The following is a 13,648-nucleotide window of genomic DNA, read 5'->3' on the forward strand; positions in this document are numbered from 1 at the left end:
AGTTTGATATTGTACTGAGAGGTAGATGAAGATCATTGCATCAAATACATACAATAAAGCGTTGATTTGATGGCTTTGTTCCTCCTTCTTTTGAAGTCATTCTTGACTTTCTGTGACTTACTGTGGATGGCACCACTAAGTTTAAATAGCTATACATTTTGAGGTGTCTTTTGTTACCCAGGAGAATATTAAGAAATTGCTGGAACATCCCATTCAAAGGAAGCAGAAAGTGTGCCCTACATTACTTATATATGATCCTTGTGTTGAGTTTTCATCTGTAAAAGAGACGCTTTTCGAAAAAGTGTCTGCATTTACTATAATTGAGGAAGATGTAGTAAAACATTATTTTGAAGAAAGCTTCAAGATTGGACCAATTAAACAGTCCTCTTTCCCAACCAGACCACCACGAAAAACACATGATGCATACCCTTGTATAGATCATATAGGGAAGAATTATATGTTTGCTTAATATTCTTACCCATTAACTTTTTATAAATAATTCATAGGATGAACGTAAATGGAGCTATGATCGGCACTGTCCTAGACTTGTAAATATGGAGCAGCGTCATAAAGCAATGGGTGTTACGGCGGAATGCCCACTGCAACACCCATTGCATGCCCTTTTCATCTTTTCATGCTAAGTGAAACGTGGAAAGGGGCTGTATTTACATAGCGACGTTAAGCCGCATTAAGTGGCTTAATGCCACTTTGTAAATAAGGAGAAGGGGATATCACCTCCAGAACGTAATCAAAAGTGACATTCTGGTGGCGTATCCCCTTGTAAATATGCCCCTGAGGTTTCATGAATAGAGGAATATGCAAAGTGGTTTAGATCATTCACTTTCAAAATTGCAGTGTTTTGGAAAATGTAATCTTTAACCCCTTCCATGCTCATGACGAGCTCAGCTCGTCATGCAGCACAGTGCTCGTGTGCTCATGAATAGCTGAGCTCGTCATGACCACACCCGTTTTTATTGCTGTCCAGCACAGCAGGGGAAACTCTCTAGCAGCGATGCGGTTAGAAATTATTTTGATGCTTTTTTATGGTTGACCACCTAGATGAAACCTTGATCTTTTAACGGGATTTATGGGAATGAAAACATCACATGATGAATTGCAAAGATAAAGAAAAAAATCATAATTTCAAGCTAATAATGAGATTTCAAGCTATTTAACACTAAGAACTACTACATGATGTTAAACAAATTCAAACTCTATTGGGCTCACTACTTCCTACCAGATAGCCACATCCGCCTAGTTGAAATTGATGAGCCCCTAGATGCAATTAACTGGAAAAAAGAATCAAGGATGAGGCATTAAAGAGGTTGAAAGAAACTTCTGTTAAGTACCTGTGTAGCACCATTTAGATGATTATAAATTATTCTTATGAAAGACTATTGCTTCTATGATGGTCATTAGGAAGTGTTAAAACAGAAACGAAATGATGGACCTAAACACCATGTACCTTCTTCTCTATAAAATTAAAAGCCTGCTCAATGTGCCTATTTTATTAACAAATAACGCTTGGCGATGAAGAAAGTTGGTAGTCATCATAGTCAATAATTGAACAAGGCAGTAATGTTTTTTATATTAATATCACATATTACTTATCACAGACATTTTATGTGCTTAAAGGCATGTGACATCAATGCCAGTTTAGAAGAATTTTATGTTTCTCCAGGCTTATTATCATAATTGCCTTTTGTTCTCATCACAAAAATAGTAAAAGGATGTAGAGTTCTAATCTAGTCATTGACAAATGCAGAACTTGACGTCTTGCTTAGCATTACTAAAAATTAGGCAGTGGGCCCTGTAGGTGACGTAGGGTGATATGTTAAGGCATTGGAAGGTACAATATTTGAAAGTTATTTTGAAAAAAGTCAATGTCTTGCCAGAACAACAGTAATTAGAGTTAACTTAGAAATAAGCAAATATATATGCAACTTAAGTTAATACTGTCAGAGTTAGAAATGGGGTCATGATAGTCGTTTTGCTGGTTGTATATTGCAATATGCAGGAACAAAATATCGTCCTCCATATATATTTATTCCAGAATATTGACAACCAACCAGCAAGGAACACTTGTAGAGGTAAATACAGATAAGAGGCTACATTTAGAGCTTGGCGGATGGAGTACTTCGTCACAAACGTGATGGATAACCAGACCAGCTTAGTACAAGTGCATTTTGTGGTAAGGCAGCCAGATACCCATCACATATGTGACAGAGTAACCCATATATTAACTCTAAATCAGGCCCTTATTACTATAAACTCAATATCTGTATTTGGAAGAAATATATTGTCAATGCACATAGATATTGAGTTAGAAAAAGTAATCTATACTTACCTTTATACACCTTTATCATCAGATTGATGATAATGTGGTTGTGTGACTTGTCATCCACAAAGAAAAATAACAATTTTATCTGTTGTTGTAGGACTTTAAAAAAACTGAGAATATCTAAATACATGGGAATATTTAAATGCATGTGGAGTTGATACTCAAACAAAATCGTCTTAGCATCCAGTGGACTGTAGACGCCATCATCTTCTTTTAAAGAACGTTGGCATACTTTACTTCATCACTACTCTTCCTTTGTCATGAATGTGTATGTCTAAAATAACTAATTTCATGCTTTTTACCTGAGCTCATTATCTTTCAAAATTACTATTACTTACTTTATGTTTCATTTTTCATAGGGCAATGTTACTGTCTGCAGGTATAAGTGTCCTTTCAAACTGTCAAAGGTAGTTTTAAAAGATGTCTATTGTTTACGTGGTCTCCTTTTAACTTTATAATTTAATAGAGATCCTTCTTTTTTTTGTTAAATAGTTTTTATTGAGAATAAAACACACAGGAATACAAATACAATTATTCGGTTCCTATGAAGTAAGAAGGATACAGGCATATTAAGCAAAACAACAAAAGAATAAATGACATAAACCAGATTATATAATGCTTATACTACTAAACCCTAGGGTATACTACAATGAAGCAGAAATATATAAAAAGAATAGAACTAGAAGATAAAATATTTGTATAAGTGAAGTAAAAACCTGTGTGATAAAAGAGAGAGTAAGCAACATATAGGAAAGACAATTAGAACATTTTTATCTAAAAAGGAAGAGGAGAAAAGAAAAGAGAGAAAGAGGAGTTAGAAGGAAAAGAAGAAAAAAGGAGAGTGAAAAAGGCAATAAATAGTATAAAGGAAAAAACTATAAAAAAGGTGAATCTGATGATAAAAAAGAAGTAAATGGTAACCATAATAAATCAGATTTGATGTGCAACTGAAGTGTAGTATGGGGCATCATAACGATTCTATGTCCATCACATATTAGATTCTACCAAATTAAAAATGATAATTTAGAGTTATCTTTCCAGCAAGTGAGTATAACCTTTAAAGCTACAGCAATAAATAGGTCAAATAGAATGGATTTGGGGAAAACTAAATCAAAATCAGGGGACAAAGTTCCTAAAAATACATTGTGAATGTTAAAAGGAATATTATAAGAAAAAATCAATACACATTTTGACCAAACAGCTTTCCAGAAATCATGTACTTTAGGACAATAAAATGGTAAATGCATTAAAGAACCTTCAGCAGAAAGACATGACCAGCAAGATGAAGAGACTGATTGGTTAAACTTATGTAAAAGATGGGGTGTAATAACAACACGATTATAAATAAAATATATGGATTGTGTAATATTTGCAGCCCTGGACGTTTTAAAGAGCTTTTGCCAAAATGTGTTCCACTGATACACAGAGTGTTTGAGAAAGATCTTGTTCCCATTCTAATTCAATATTCAATTTAAACCGTGTGTAATTAGGAGTAGATAAAGATTTGTAGACAAAGGAGGCACTGGAATAGTGTCAGAAGAAATTTGGTACAAGGGAGTGTCAGGAGTGAGGGAAGTAGGAATTGGGGGAGCATTGAAACTCTGTAAACAAACGTGAAGTACTGGAGCTAAAATATTATACTGGTGAATAAAGGAATCAGGAAGGTTAAAAGTCACTTGTAGTTGATGAAAAGGTAAATTCACATTGTTAACAATCATTTGATTAACATAAAAAATACCCTTTTCTTTCCAGTGTTTGCAATAGAATGATTTATAACGGAATTTGATGTGTTTGTTATACCAAATTGAGGAGGCACGGAAAAAAACAATACTTATCAAAATTCTTAAAGAAAAGTGAGTGAAGTAGAGAATGAGAATATTTCAAAATTGGGTATTTGGAGATAAAAGTACAATTAGTCATATAAACCATATCCTTAACTGAGAAATCATTTAATAATGAATTTTCAACATTGACCCAAGAAGGTTTAGGCTAATCTTGATAATCTTTAGACAAAGCATAAAATTGACGGATCAGGAAAGCATTGTGATACAATTTAAAATCAGGAATTCTTACACCTCACTCGGTCTTGGGACAAAGCAACTGGATGAGGCAATACGCGCATGTTTCTTATTCCAAAGAATCTTAATACATAAAGAATTAACTTGTGTAAAATAATATTTGGGAATTTTGAATGGTAACATTGAAAATATGAACAATACTTGGGAACAATCATCATTTAAATTTTTTCTAATCTGCCCCACCAAGATAGAAATAACGGAGAACACGAATTCAACAAATTGGCAACCTTAAGTTTTAAAGCAGTAAAATTATATAATAGTGTATCACGTATGTTACAGGAGAACCATGTGGCAAGATATTTAAATTTTTGAGGACACCATGCAAAATTGGTAGAATCAAATATGTGTTTATAGCATGAAGGGTCTAAGGGTAAAATCTCAGTTTTGGAGAAATTTAATTTATAACCCGAAACATTTGAGAATAAAGAGATTTCATGTAATGCAGCTAAGGGAGAGGGTTACGTTTTACTCAAAGAAAGAATATTGAAAAACATTTTGGCATTGTCCAAGGCTAAACGTCTTTTGATGAAGCCAGCCGGATTTGGGTTAATAAGATAAGGGATAACTTTCTCGAGACGAGAAGCTAAGATTTTTGCAAACAATTTACAATCATAGTTGATTAGTGATATAGAACAAAAGAAACTTGCAATAGAAGGGATCTTTGTCTTGTTTAGGGATGAGAATAATGAGGGCTTCCAAAAAAGAGCCACATGCCTTTGAGTTGGAAGCAAAAGAGCTGAACAGTTCTAGTAATTTAGGAGCAAAAATTAATGAGAAGGCTAAAAATACCTCAACTGAAAAGCCATCAGGGCCAGGAGCCTTCGATTTTTTTAAGGATTTTAACGCATCAGATAATTCTTGAAGTGAAATATCCTCTTCAAGTGGTGTTAAAATATTTGGGAGAGTTTTAGGTTTAGGGATATCTTGAAAAAAGGAGGTAAAATCTTCTTCAGAAGGTTCAGTAGTTTCTGTGTGTCAAAGATTATAATATGATTGAAATGTATTAATAATATCAGAGTCGTAAGAAAGGAGTGTATTATTAATTTCTCCATGGATAGGGCCAATTACCTTGCGTTCTGATTTAATTTTTAAATAATTTGCTAGCATTTTCCCTGCTTTGTTTTGGCCTCCATGATATTTGGATTTAATCTTAAGTAAGATGTTACAGGCATCTACAGTAGCTATTTTATTAAGGGTGGATTTAATTTTAATAACTCTTGTAGTGAGTGTGTATTAATTATGTTCTAATGTTTTAAGTTGTGATAGAGTTTCTTAATATTTAGCAGTCATTAGTTTCTTTTTCTTAGAGTAATAAGCAATAGTGAAGGACCTAAAGGATTCTTTAGAAGCATTCCAATTATTGTGTAGGTAGGTGTCTAAAGGGTCATTAAAAACAAAAAAATCATTAATAAAGGAGGTCATTTCTGAAATAAAAGAACGATCTGATAAAAGGTGGTTATTAAAAAGCCAGCTGCCTTGTTTAGAACTGACAATAGATAAATCAATAGAAGTAAAAATCGGTGTATGGTTGGAAATATAAATAGAACCAATTTCCGATGAAAGGAGGCAAGGTAAAAATGCTTTGGAAATGTGAATGTAATCAACACGAGACCTGGTGTGGTGTACAGGAGGGAAAAAAGTAAATTCAGAGACATCTGGATTACATGTTTTCCAAGTGTCAAATAGGGGACGAGTTGACAAGGCAGATTGGAAAGATTTGTGGGTTTTTTCTAACTTTAGTGGGGGCGCACAATTACAAAGTCCAAGGCGAACAGAGTATGTATTAAAAGTCCTTTCTTTATTCGTACAAGAGTGATGTAGAAAAGTTCATTAATTCAATTACAAAAGATGGTCAGCCAACGCGTTTCTCTCCCTTACAGTGAGCTTCCTCAGGGCTATCAGCTAGTATGAAATTCAGTTTGAGGTAGATAATGTCTCAGTGATTTTCGGGATGAAAAAAGATCGGTCAGATTTTGCCGTCCATTCTGCAATATCTCCTTACAGGTTTCTAGAATCGCAAATCTATGGTGATTGCTCCAGGTGTCAAAAAGTGAGTCTTAAAACGAAAAATTGTCCTGTCATCCTCAAGCCCCCGTTGGACCTGTCAGCCTTAGAGATGTCTTCCGCAAAATTTTGCTCACTCCTCCACTTTTGATGATCTCATTTTTGTTGGCCTTAGGACTCTGCAAAATGTATCACTGGTAACCAATGCTTAAGTGCTCTCTCCTTGGGAAACATGCCTTACTCTGCAGTCACTACAACTACCAACCATTACAGTGCAATCACTACCCCGACTGCCAAATTACCACTTGTTACTTTACCACGCAAGTCGTTACAACGATTTGCTGTAGGGGGTGCATTGTTAGACTAGTATTGGATTTAGTCCAACATCTAACCTATTGTTGCATAGACTGGAGTTGGAATACTGATAAAACTATTCCAAAGTCCAGCACCCCCTAAAGTAAATCGCTGTAATGACTTGTGTGGTAAAGTAACGCGTGGTTACGTCCCAGTCAGGGTATAGACTGTGTTGTAAAGGCATGCCGGGTAAATGCATGAGGGGTTCCACCATACAACCCTCTCCTTTAAACATGGTAACATTGACTTACACCCAATTGACACATTTAATTTACTTGTAAGTCCCCAGTAAAATTGTACTATATATACCCAGGGCCTGCTAATTAAATGCTACTAGTGGGCCTGCAGCACTCCTTATGGCACCCACTTGAGTGGCCTTTCAAACATGTCTCAGGCCTGCCATTGCAGTCTGTGTGTGAAGTATGAAACTGCCATTTCGCCCCGTCAAAATACATTTTAGCCAGGCATAAACTTTTCATTTTAACACATATGTTAGGCCAGGGTGCAGTGATTTTTTTTTTAATGGACATGTACTTTTACATGTCTTGGTAGTGAAAACCTTTTGCATTCATTATTAACCATTGCAAGGCCTGCTTCTCCCGTAGGATAACATTGGGTTAACATTTTATATTTAAAAAGTAATAACTTTTAATGCAAGTAGGAATGCTGAGTTTGGTGTCTAAAGAATTGTATTTTTAAACCCTTTTTAATGGTAAAGTCAGATTTTAAGTCACATTTCTGAAAAAATTGGCATTTTCTTGTCCCAGTCATTCAAATTCTGCAGCATGTATCCTGGGTCACATGACTAGGTATAGCTGGCAATTGGTCTTTGTGTATTGCTCCCTGACAGTGAGACAAAGGGGGAAGAGTTGTTGGCAGGATGGGCCATCTCTGACTTGATATGGGGAAGGAGCTGTCACCTACCCTACTTGCATATCACAAAGGCTCATCCCAGCACACTCACAAACGTTTTTGACACTGGTCTTTTGTGGTTCCAGACAAGCTGGAGTCAGGACAGGGAGGCAGGAAATTCTAAGAACCTCTGGGGTAGGAAGTCTCTAGAAGCCATTCCTACTTCAAAGTGGGCACCAGGTGTAAATAATGGACCCTCAAACCCGACTCTTCAGTACACTACTCAACCTGCATACCCTGATGCCCTGTTACTCTGCTGCCCTCCTTGCTGAGAATCAAGACTGGATCTGCACTCGTTAGCCCAGGCTTTAGTGACTCCAAGGGTTTATTTACTCTGGGAGCATGAACCTACACCATTGCTGATAATACCTATGCATGGGTCGAAAAGACCTTCTCACACTATTTGCCCTTGACACCACACTGCTTTGAGCGTCAACTGTGAACAGCTAGTACGCCAGTTTACCATCTTTGTCTCCTGTTTCATATAGATAACATTGTGCAACCAACCATGTTTGTTTTGTTGCATTGTTAACCATCTGCTTTAGTATCAAGTGTTTGCTGTCTATTTAATGGAGCAGCTGTTCCTTGTTCGCAGCTACATACTTCTGCTCTGGCTCAGACATGCCATTGTCTTGCCCCAAATCACTACTTTAAAGGCTTCCCACAGAATGCACCTTAAACAAGTCAAGCTCTTGTAAATCTTGAACCATATCTCCGATTCCTCTCAAAGAAAAACAGTGAAATCAACATAAGTCAGCCACCAAGCATTTACCTTCCAGACCTCTCATTCCCCTTTATTATTTCCCACAGTCTAGTCCACAAGTGTTGATCCAAAACACGGTACGGGCCCTGTCCTGGTGTGTCATGAGTGCCATGTGCTCCGAAGCTCCCACACAATCCCTAAGTACTGCCTTGCAATATAGAACACACTGCTTGCTTGATCAATCACACCACTGGATTTCTTTTGCGGTTTCCTGCTGTATTTTTTTGTCGGAAAGTTTAATATAAGATTGGGTGGTATTTATTGAAGAGGTTTTGAGATGAAGGTGAACTGGAATTTCCTGTAAGGTTTGGTGGTCACTTTATATGGTAGTGATGTAAATGATGGTGAACTGAGATTCTAACTGAATACCTTACTGTACAGATATAGGGCCTCGGAGGCAATGACTCTAAATTAAAAGTCAAATCTAGAAGCAACCTATGGCGAAAAAATATAGGATATAGACAAATATAAGAGAACAAATGGTGGATGGTAATGAAAAATAAAAGAACATTTTAGAAAAAAGCGGCCCTTCAATAATAACTCTTTTACTTTACATTATTCCAAGAAAATATTATTGCTATTAAGCAATGCTTCATTATGAAAACAAAGCAATAAAAAAACACTGGCGCCACGGTAATCACAATACACATAAAAACGAAAATAAAAGATGCTCTATTGCGCAGGAATGTCAGAACTATTCCTCTAAAAATATTTATTTTGATTACAGAGGAATACTTTTATATTGAAAGGATAACAGATAAACATAAACCAATTGTTTTAGCTAGCAATTAATTTTATATAATGAGGCTCGGTTGTATAACACAGTCATTCCAAACAAAACATGTTGTGAAACACGAATACACCAGAAAGAGCCTGATTGTCAACCATATTATTTAATTAAAAAGAGGGAAAACGCATGAGTTTCTTTGATTTTCAGAAAAAAAAACTTAAAAAAATGTAAATGGTAAAGTAAATATAATTGAACTGATGTAATCATTGGATACTTACAAAAGGGCACTTTTATCAAAGAGAGTTGCTTTAAAAAATAAAACAAATAGATGGCTTCTTTCAATACCTGTAAATTGTATTTAACATTGAACATTACAATGCAACGAAAAGATTAGAGCAAACAAAGCACTCATGCAGGGAAAAGTTTAGATGGGGAGACAAAAAAGACAGTGTAAGTGCCTTCTGTGTGCCTGGCTTTGCAGGCCTATTAATTAGTTGTAGGAAGGATGACAGATCCCATCGTATTGACGCTGATGAAAATTAGAGCTATCCGGTGACGTGGTCCATGTTTACAGATATGCCACCATTTTGGACTGCAGAAATACAAACATACACTAGCATGCATTGAATGATGGTCTTTTTCCGAATGACATACACGATTTCAAGACTTGCTCTGATGGTATGAGTGCGCAATATAGGGGTAGCAATCTATCCATGCAACAAAAGCATGCTGGAATTGCAGTCACTAAGGCCCTCGTTACGATGTCGGGTGGACCGCCACAAACAGGCTGTTGGTGGCCATCTGACCAACATCTAGGGCAGCCGTTGGACCGTCAGATTACAATACTGGTAGTCAGAGTGCAGAAATCAGGGGAAAGACCACCGCCTCCGACAGGCTCATGGAGCCGATCGGGGCAGCGGACGGACTGTAAACCCCACAATGGAGGCTGTGGCTGCACAGGCACCGCAGTAGGGATTACAATGTCCCTTTCCCTCAACCTCGACATGGCGGTCCCACTGCCATGTAAAGGCAGACGGAAAGGGACTTTGGGGGCCCCAAGCATGGCCCCTGTCCCCCGTGGTCCACTGGAATGTGGCGAAATACCGATGCAATATGTGCCAGGCACCTTATGAAGAAAACATCCCTTTTTCTACTGTGGCTTGTGCTGCAGTCCTTTTCTGGGCTGTAGCACACACACCGCAATTGAAAAAGGCATGCTTCTGACAGCCTACACAGCGGTGATATCATAAAATGGCGGGTGGGACTGCCAACTACTTGTTGGGTGGTCCCAATCCGGCTGAGATGGCATTGTAGTAAGGCTCTGAGTCTTTCAACCAGGACGGCCCTGGCCAAAGTGGGAGTAGCCACGTCAAGAGAAACATACCTGCTACTGCAATGATTGTCTTGTAATATGGCAGATCTTCCTCCACCGCAATGAAGGATGAATAGAAGCCTTCAAAACATTTAAATGCCTCTAGGAACCGGGAGACAGAGTACAGCAACAAGGATCAGCAAGGCTTCCCACTTCAATTTCCACTGTCAGAACCACTTACTATAGCCCATCTTTGCCACCTAGTATTGCCATTGACAGTGAACCAAGAATTTTCCCAAAAGTGTTTTAGTTTGGTTACTATGCTTGTCTCTGTTATGTCTTCTAGTAGGCAGCTCTTCACATTCAAAAACTCCTTAAAGAAATACTAATATGTGTTAACCCTGGACAGACAAAGTAAAGAAAAGTCCCATTTGTACAGGAAAGAAATTTCCATTGTTTGATGGCATTTGTGTTATGTCTGAAGATGTGCCCCTTTCTATGGGATCACTCTTCGGAAATACCGTAAGCGATTGAAGGTCCACCTCCCAAGCTTTGCATGGCACACTGTTTTCCATGTCAAATCCTTCACCCCCAAAGCAGCTCCTGTTTTGGATATGGGAGCCTTTTGGGAGAAAATTGTCCACCAAGGCATCAGAATTTGGGGGATTGAGACCCTGGCCATAACTTAGCGGGGCCCCATCCCCACAAGTCTCCTGGTCCACCCACCTCATTTCCAGGTGGGCAATGAGTCAGGGTTCCAGTGGCCACATCCGAGCTGGCTCCACCGTCAGAAACGTTTAACCAACAGCCCGTCTGCCAAAGGGCCATGGGTCAATGTACATAAGAAGAAGCACCACTTTATTTCCTGGTGTACGGTTTTCCTGTGTAGGACACCAGGAAAAAATATGGAGGTTCTTAATAGAAAAAACTAAAAAAATACTCCCAAGTGCAGGGTAAAACCTTCCTGCGCACTAGGGCTATTTGTAATTTGTTTTTCAGAAACAAGTATGTGCTTCAGGGCTTTGTTTCTGAAAAATAAAAAGTTTGTTCAAAGGGCCAAGGAAACATGGCATCTGCTATTTTTGTTTTGCAATGTTTATTATGTAGCCCAAACTCAACTCAAAGGTATTGAACTTGACCCAAAGGTATTGGAGTGCTTTACGTGAGCACCAGTTACATTAGACAAGGACACATTTGTTTCTTTTGTAGGCATTCGGGAATCAAGTAATATACCAGGAATCACAGGATGTAGAGCCAACGCTGAGACTCCAACGCGGTTCTCCAATTCCAAAGTCGGCAGCACTGGTACTTACGCCACATTATCTCCCTGCTTGGTTAACTCCTATGCAATCTATGCAAGCACTTGCACAGGTGGCAAAGAGGGGCGCACCAGTTAGAGAGGAATTTCATGATACTACAGGAGGCCCTGTGCAAAGGGAATGGAGGCCATGACCTCAGCTCACCTGGTGGGATGGCAAGCAGCCGGCCAGGCAGAGCCGGCCTGAGAACAAAAAGCAATCCTGGAAATTCTATCGGACTAGCCCCTGGTGAGGTGGTGGGTTCAGGGGGGGTGGGTGCTAGTGTGAAGCACTGCTGCTTAACCAAACCGCTCCCTGTACTGCTGCTTTTATTACAGGGGGCCAATAATGCAGCACTGCTGCAAAACCTGCCCCCAGTAACAAAAATGGCCCCAGTAAAATATATTGGATGTGTACTGGAAGGTATAGCTCACAGAGGCAAAGATATAGCTAGCTTCGAGAGAGACAGAAGCCAACTTTAATGATAAATTCTAAACTGATACTTATAGATTTCCCTGCCCGAGTAGAAATAGAAATGCAATAATGTCAAAAGGTTTATATGCCATGTTAATTACACCAAAAGTATGGTGTTGAAATTAGGAAATCAGGTTACTGGAAATATAGCAGAGGCTGTGCCCCTGATTTTGAATCTGAAGTCCCATTCGAGCTCTCTCACCCATATGTTAAGACTTTTAGTGCTGACGTGGTCTGCATCAACTACTTACTGCTTTGTGGAGCTTCTATTGGAGATAACTTCCCCTCGCCACCCAAGCTGCCACCAGTCCTAACCCTAACTGCAAGCACAGACTGGCGGAATTTGTTCAGCTTTATCCCAGACCCTATTTGGGATAACCTAACCCATTCATCTTTATGCCTTCCATGGGTCATTTCCCCCTCATTCTGTGATGAAGCATCGCATGCTTGGGAGGCTCTGTAAGAACCTCCCTGAACACAACAGCCCAACAGCTCTCTTGTGCAATAATGGCACGCAATACCACTATTTAGCATAAAAGGCCATTTATTAGCACAGGGTTGAAAAACAGTAATCAACCTTAATGCAACATTTAACAAATGACAAAACATCTTAAATATGAAATTCCCTTCTTCACTGAACACTTCTCACATCTCACCAAACTTTCACCCCGATGCACTATGCCTTCATTCTTTTCCTTACAGTGACTGAACTCCATCCATTTCCCAATCTCTCCCTCACTTCCACTACCAAACTAAGCGTGGGCGGAAAATCCGTTCCGCTCGCGGATTTTGCGGATTTTCGGGAAATCCGCAATCCGCGAGATTTGCGGATTTCCCGCAAAATCCGCAAATTCGCACAGAGCGGATTTTTTTGGCGGCGCGCGGCGTTGGTGATACAATTTTTGCGGCGCGCGGCGTTTATCATCGTTTGCCGAGTTGTTTTTCTCGATATTTTGCGAGTGCTGCGCCATTTTGGATCTTGCTGTGTGATCCCGCGGGAATTTGGCGAGCGCGATTACGTCATCGCGGCTTGCCAACTTGCACAGCGAGAGTTTGTCAACGCGAGTACGGCGAGATCACGTCTCGCGGTACTTCGCAATTGCGAGATTTGAGATGCGGCGAGCGAAAATATAAATTTGCAATTCTGCACAAGAAATCCACCAGCAAGCAGCATAAACCTTCTAGAAATGATGATTTTTATGTGAATAACTCCTTAGTTTGACATTTGCCTGCACTTTTTTAGCGAGGAGTCCATTTTGGGGAGGGGGCAGGGGGGTGGGAGGAAGGAAGTGCCCCATAGTCTTCAACTTCCTGTTCCTGTTCAGCAGGCTCCTCCCAGTGCTTTGTCCATCTCCTGGTCACTTTTCATTTGGATGTGGACC

Source organism: Lissotriton vulgaris, chromosome 10 (genome assembly GCF_964263255.1).
Source record: "Lissotriton vulgaris chromosome 10, aLisVul1.2, whole genome shotgun sequence".
NCBI classification, from domain to species: Eukaryota; Metazoa; Chordata; class Amphibia; order Caudata; family Salamandridae; genus Lissotriton; species Lissotriton vulgaris.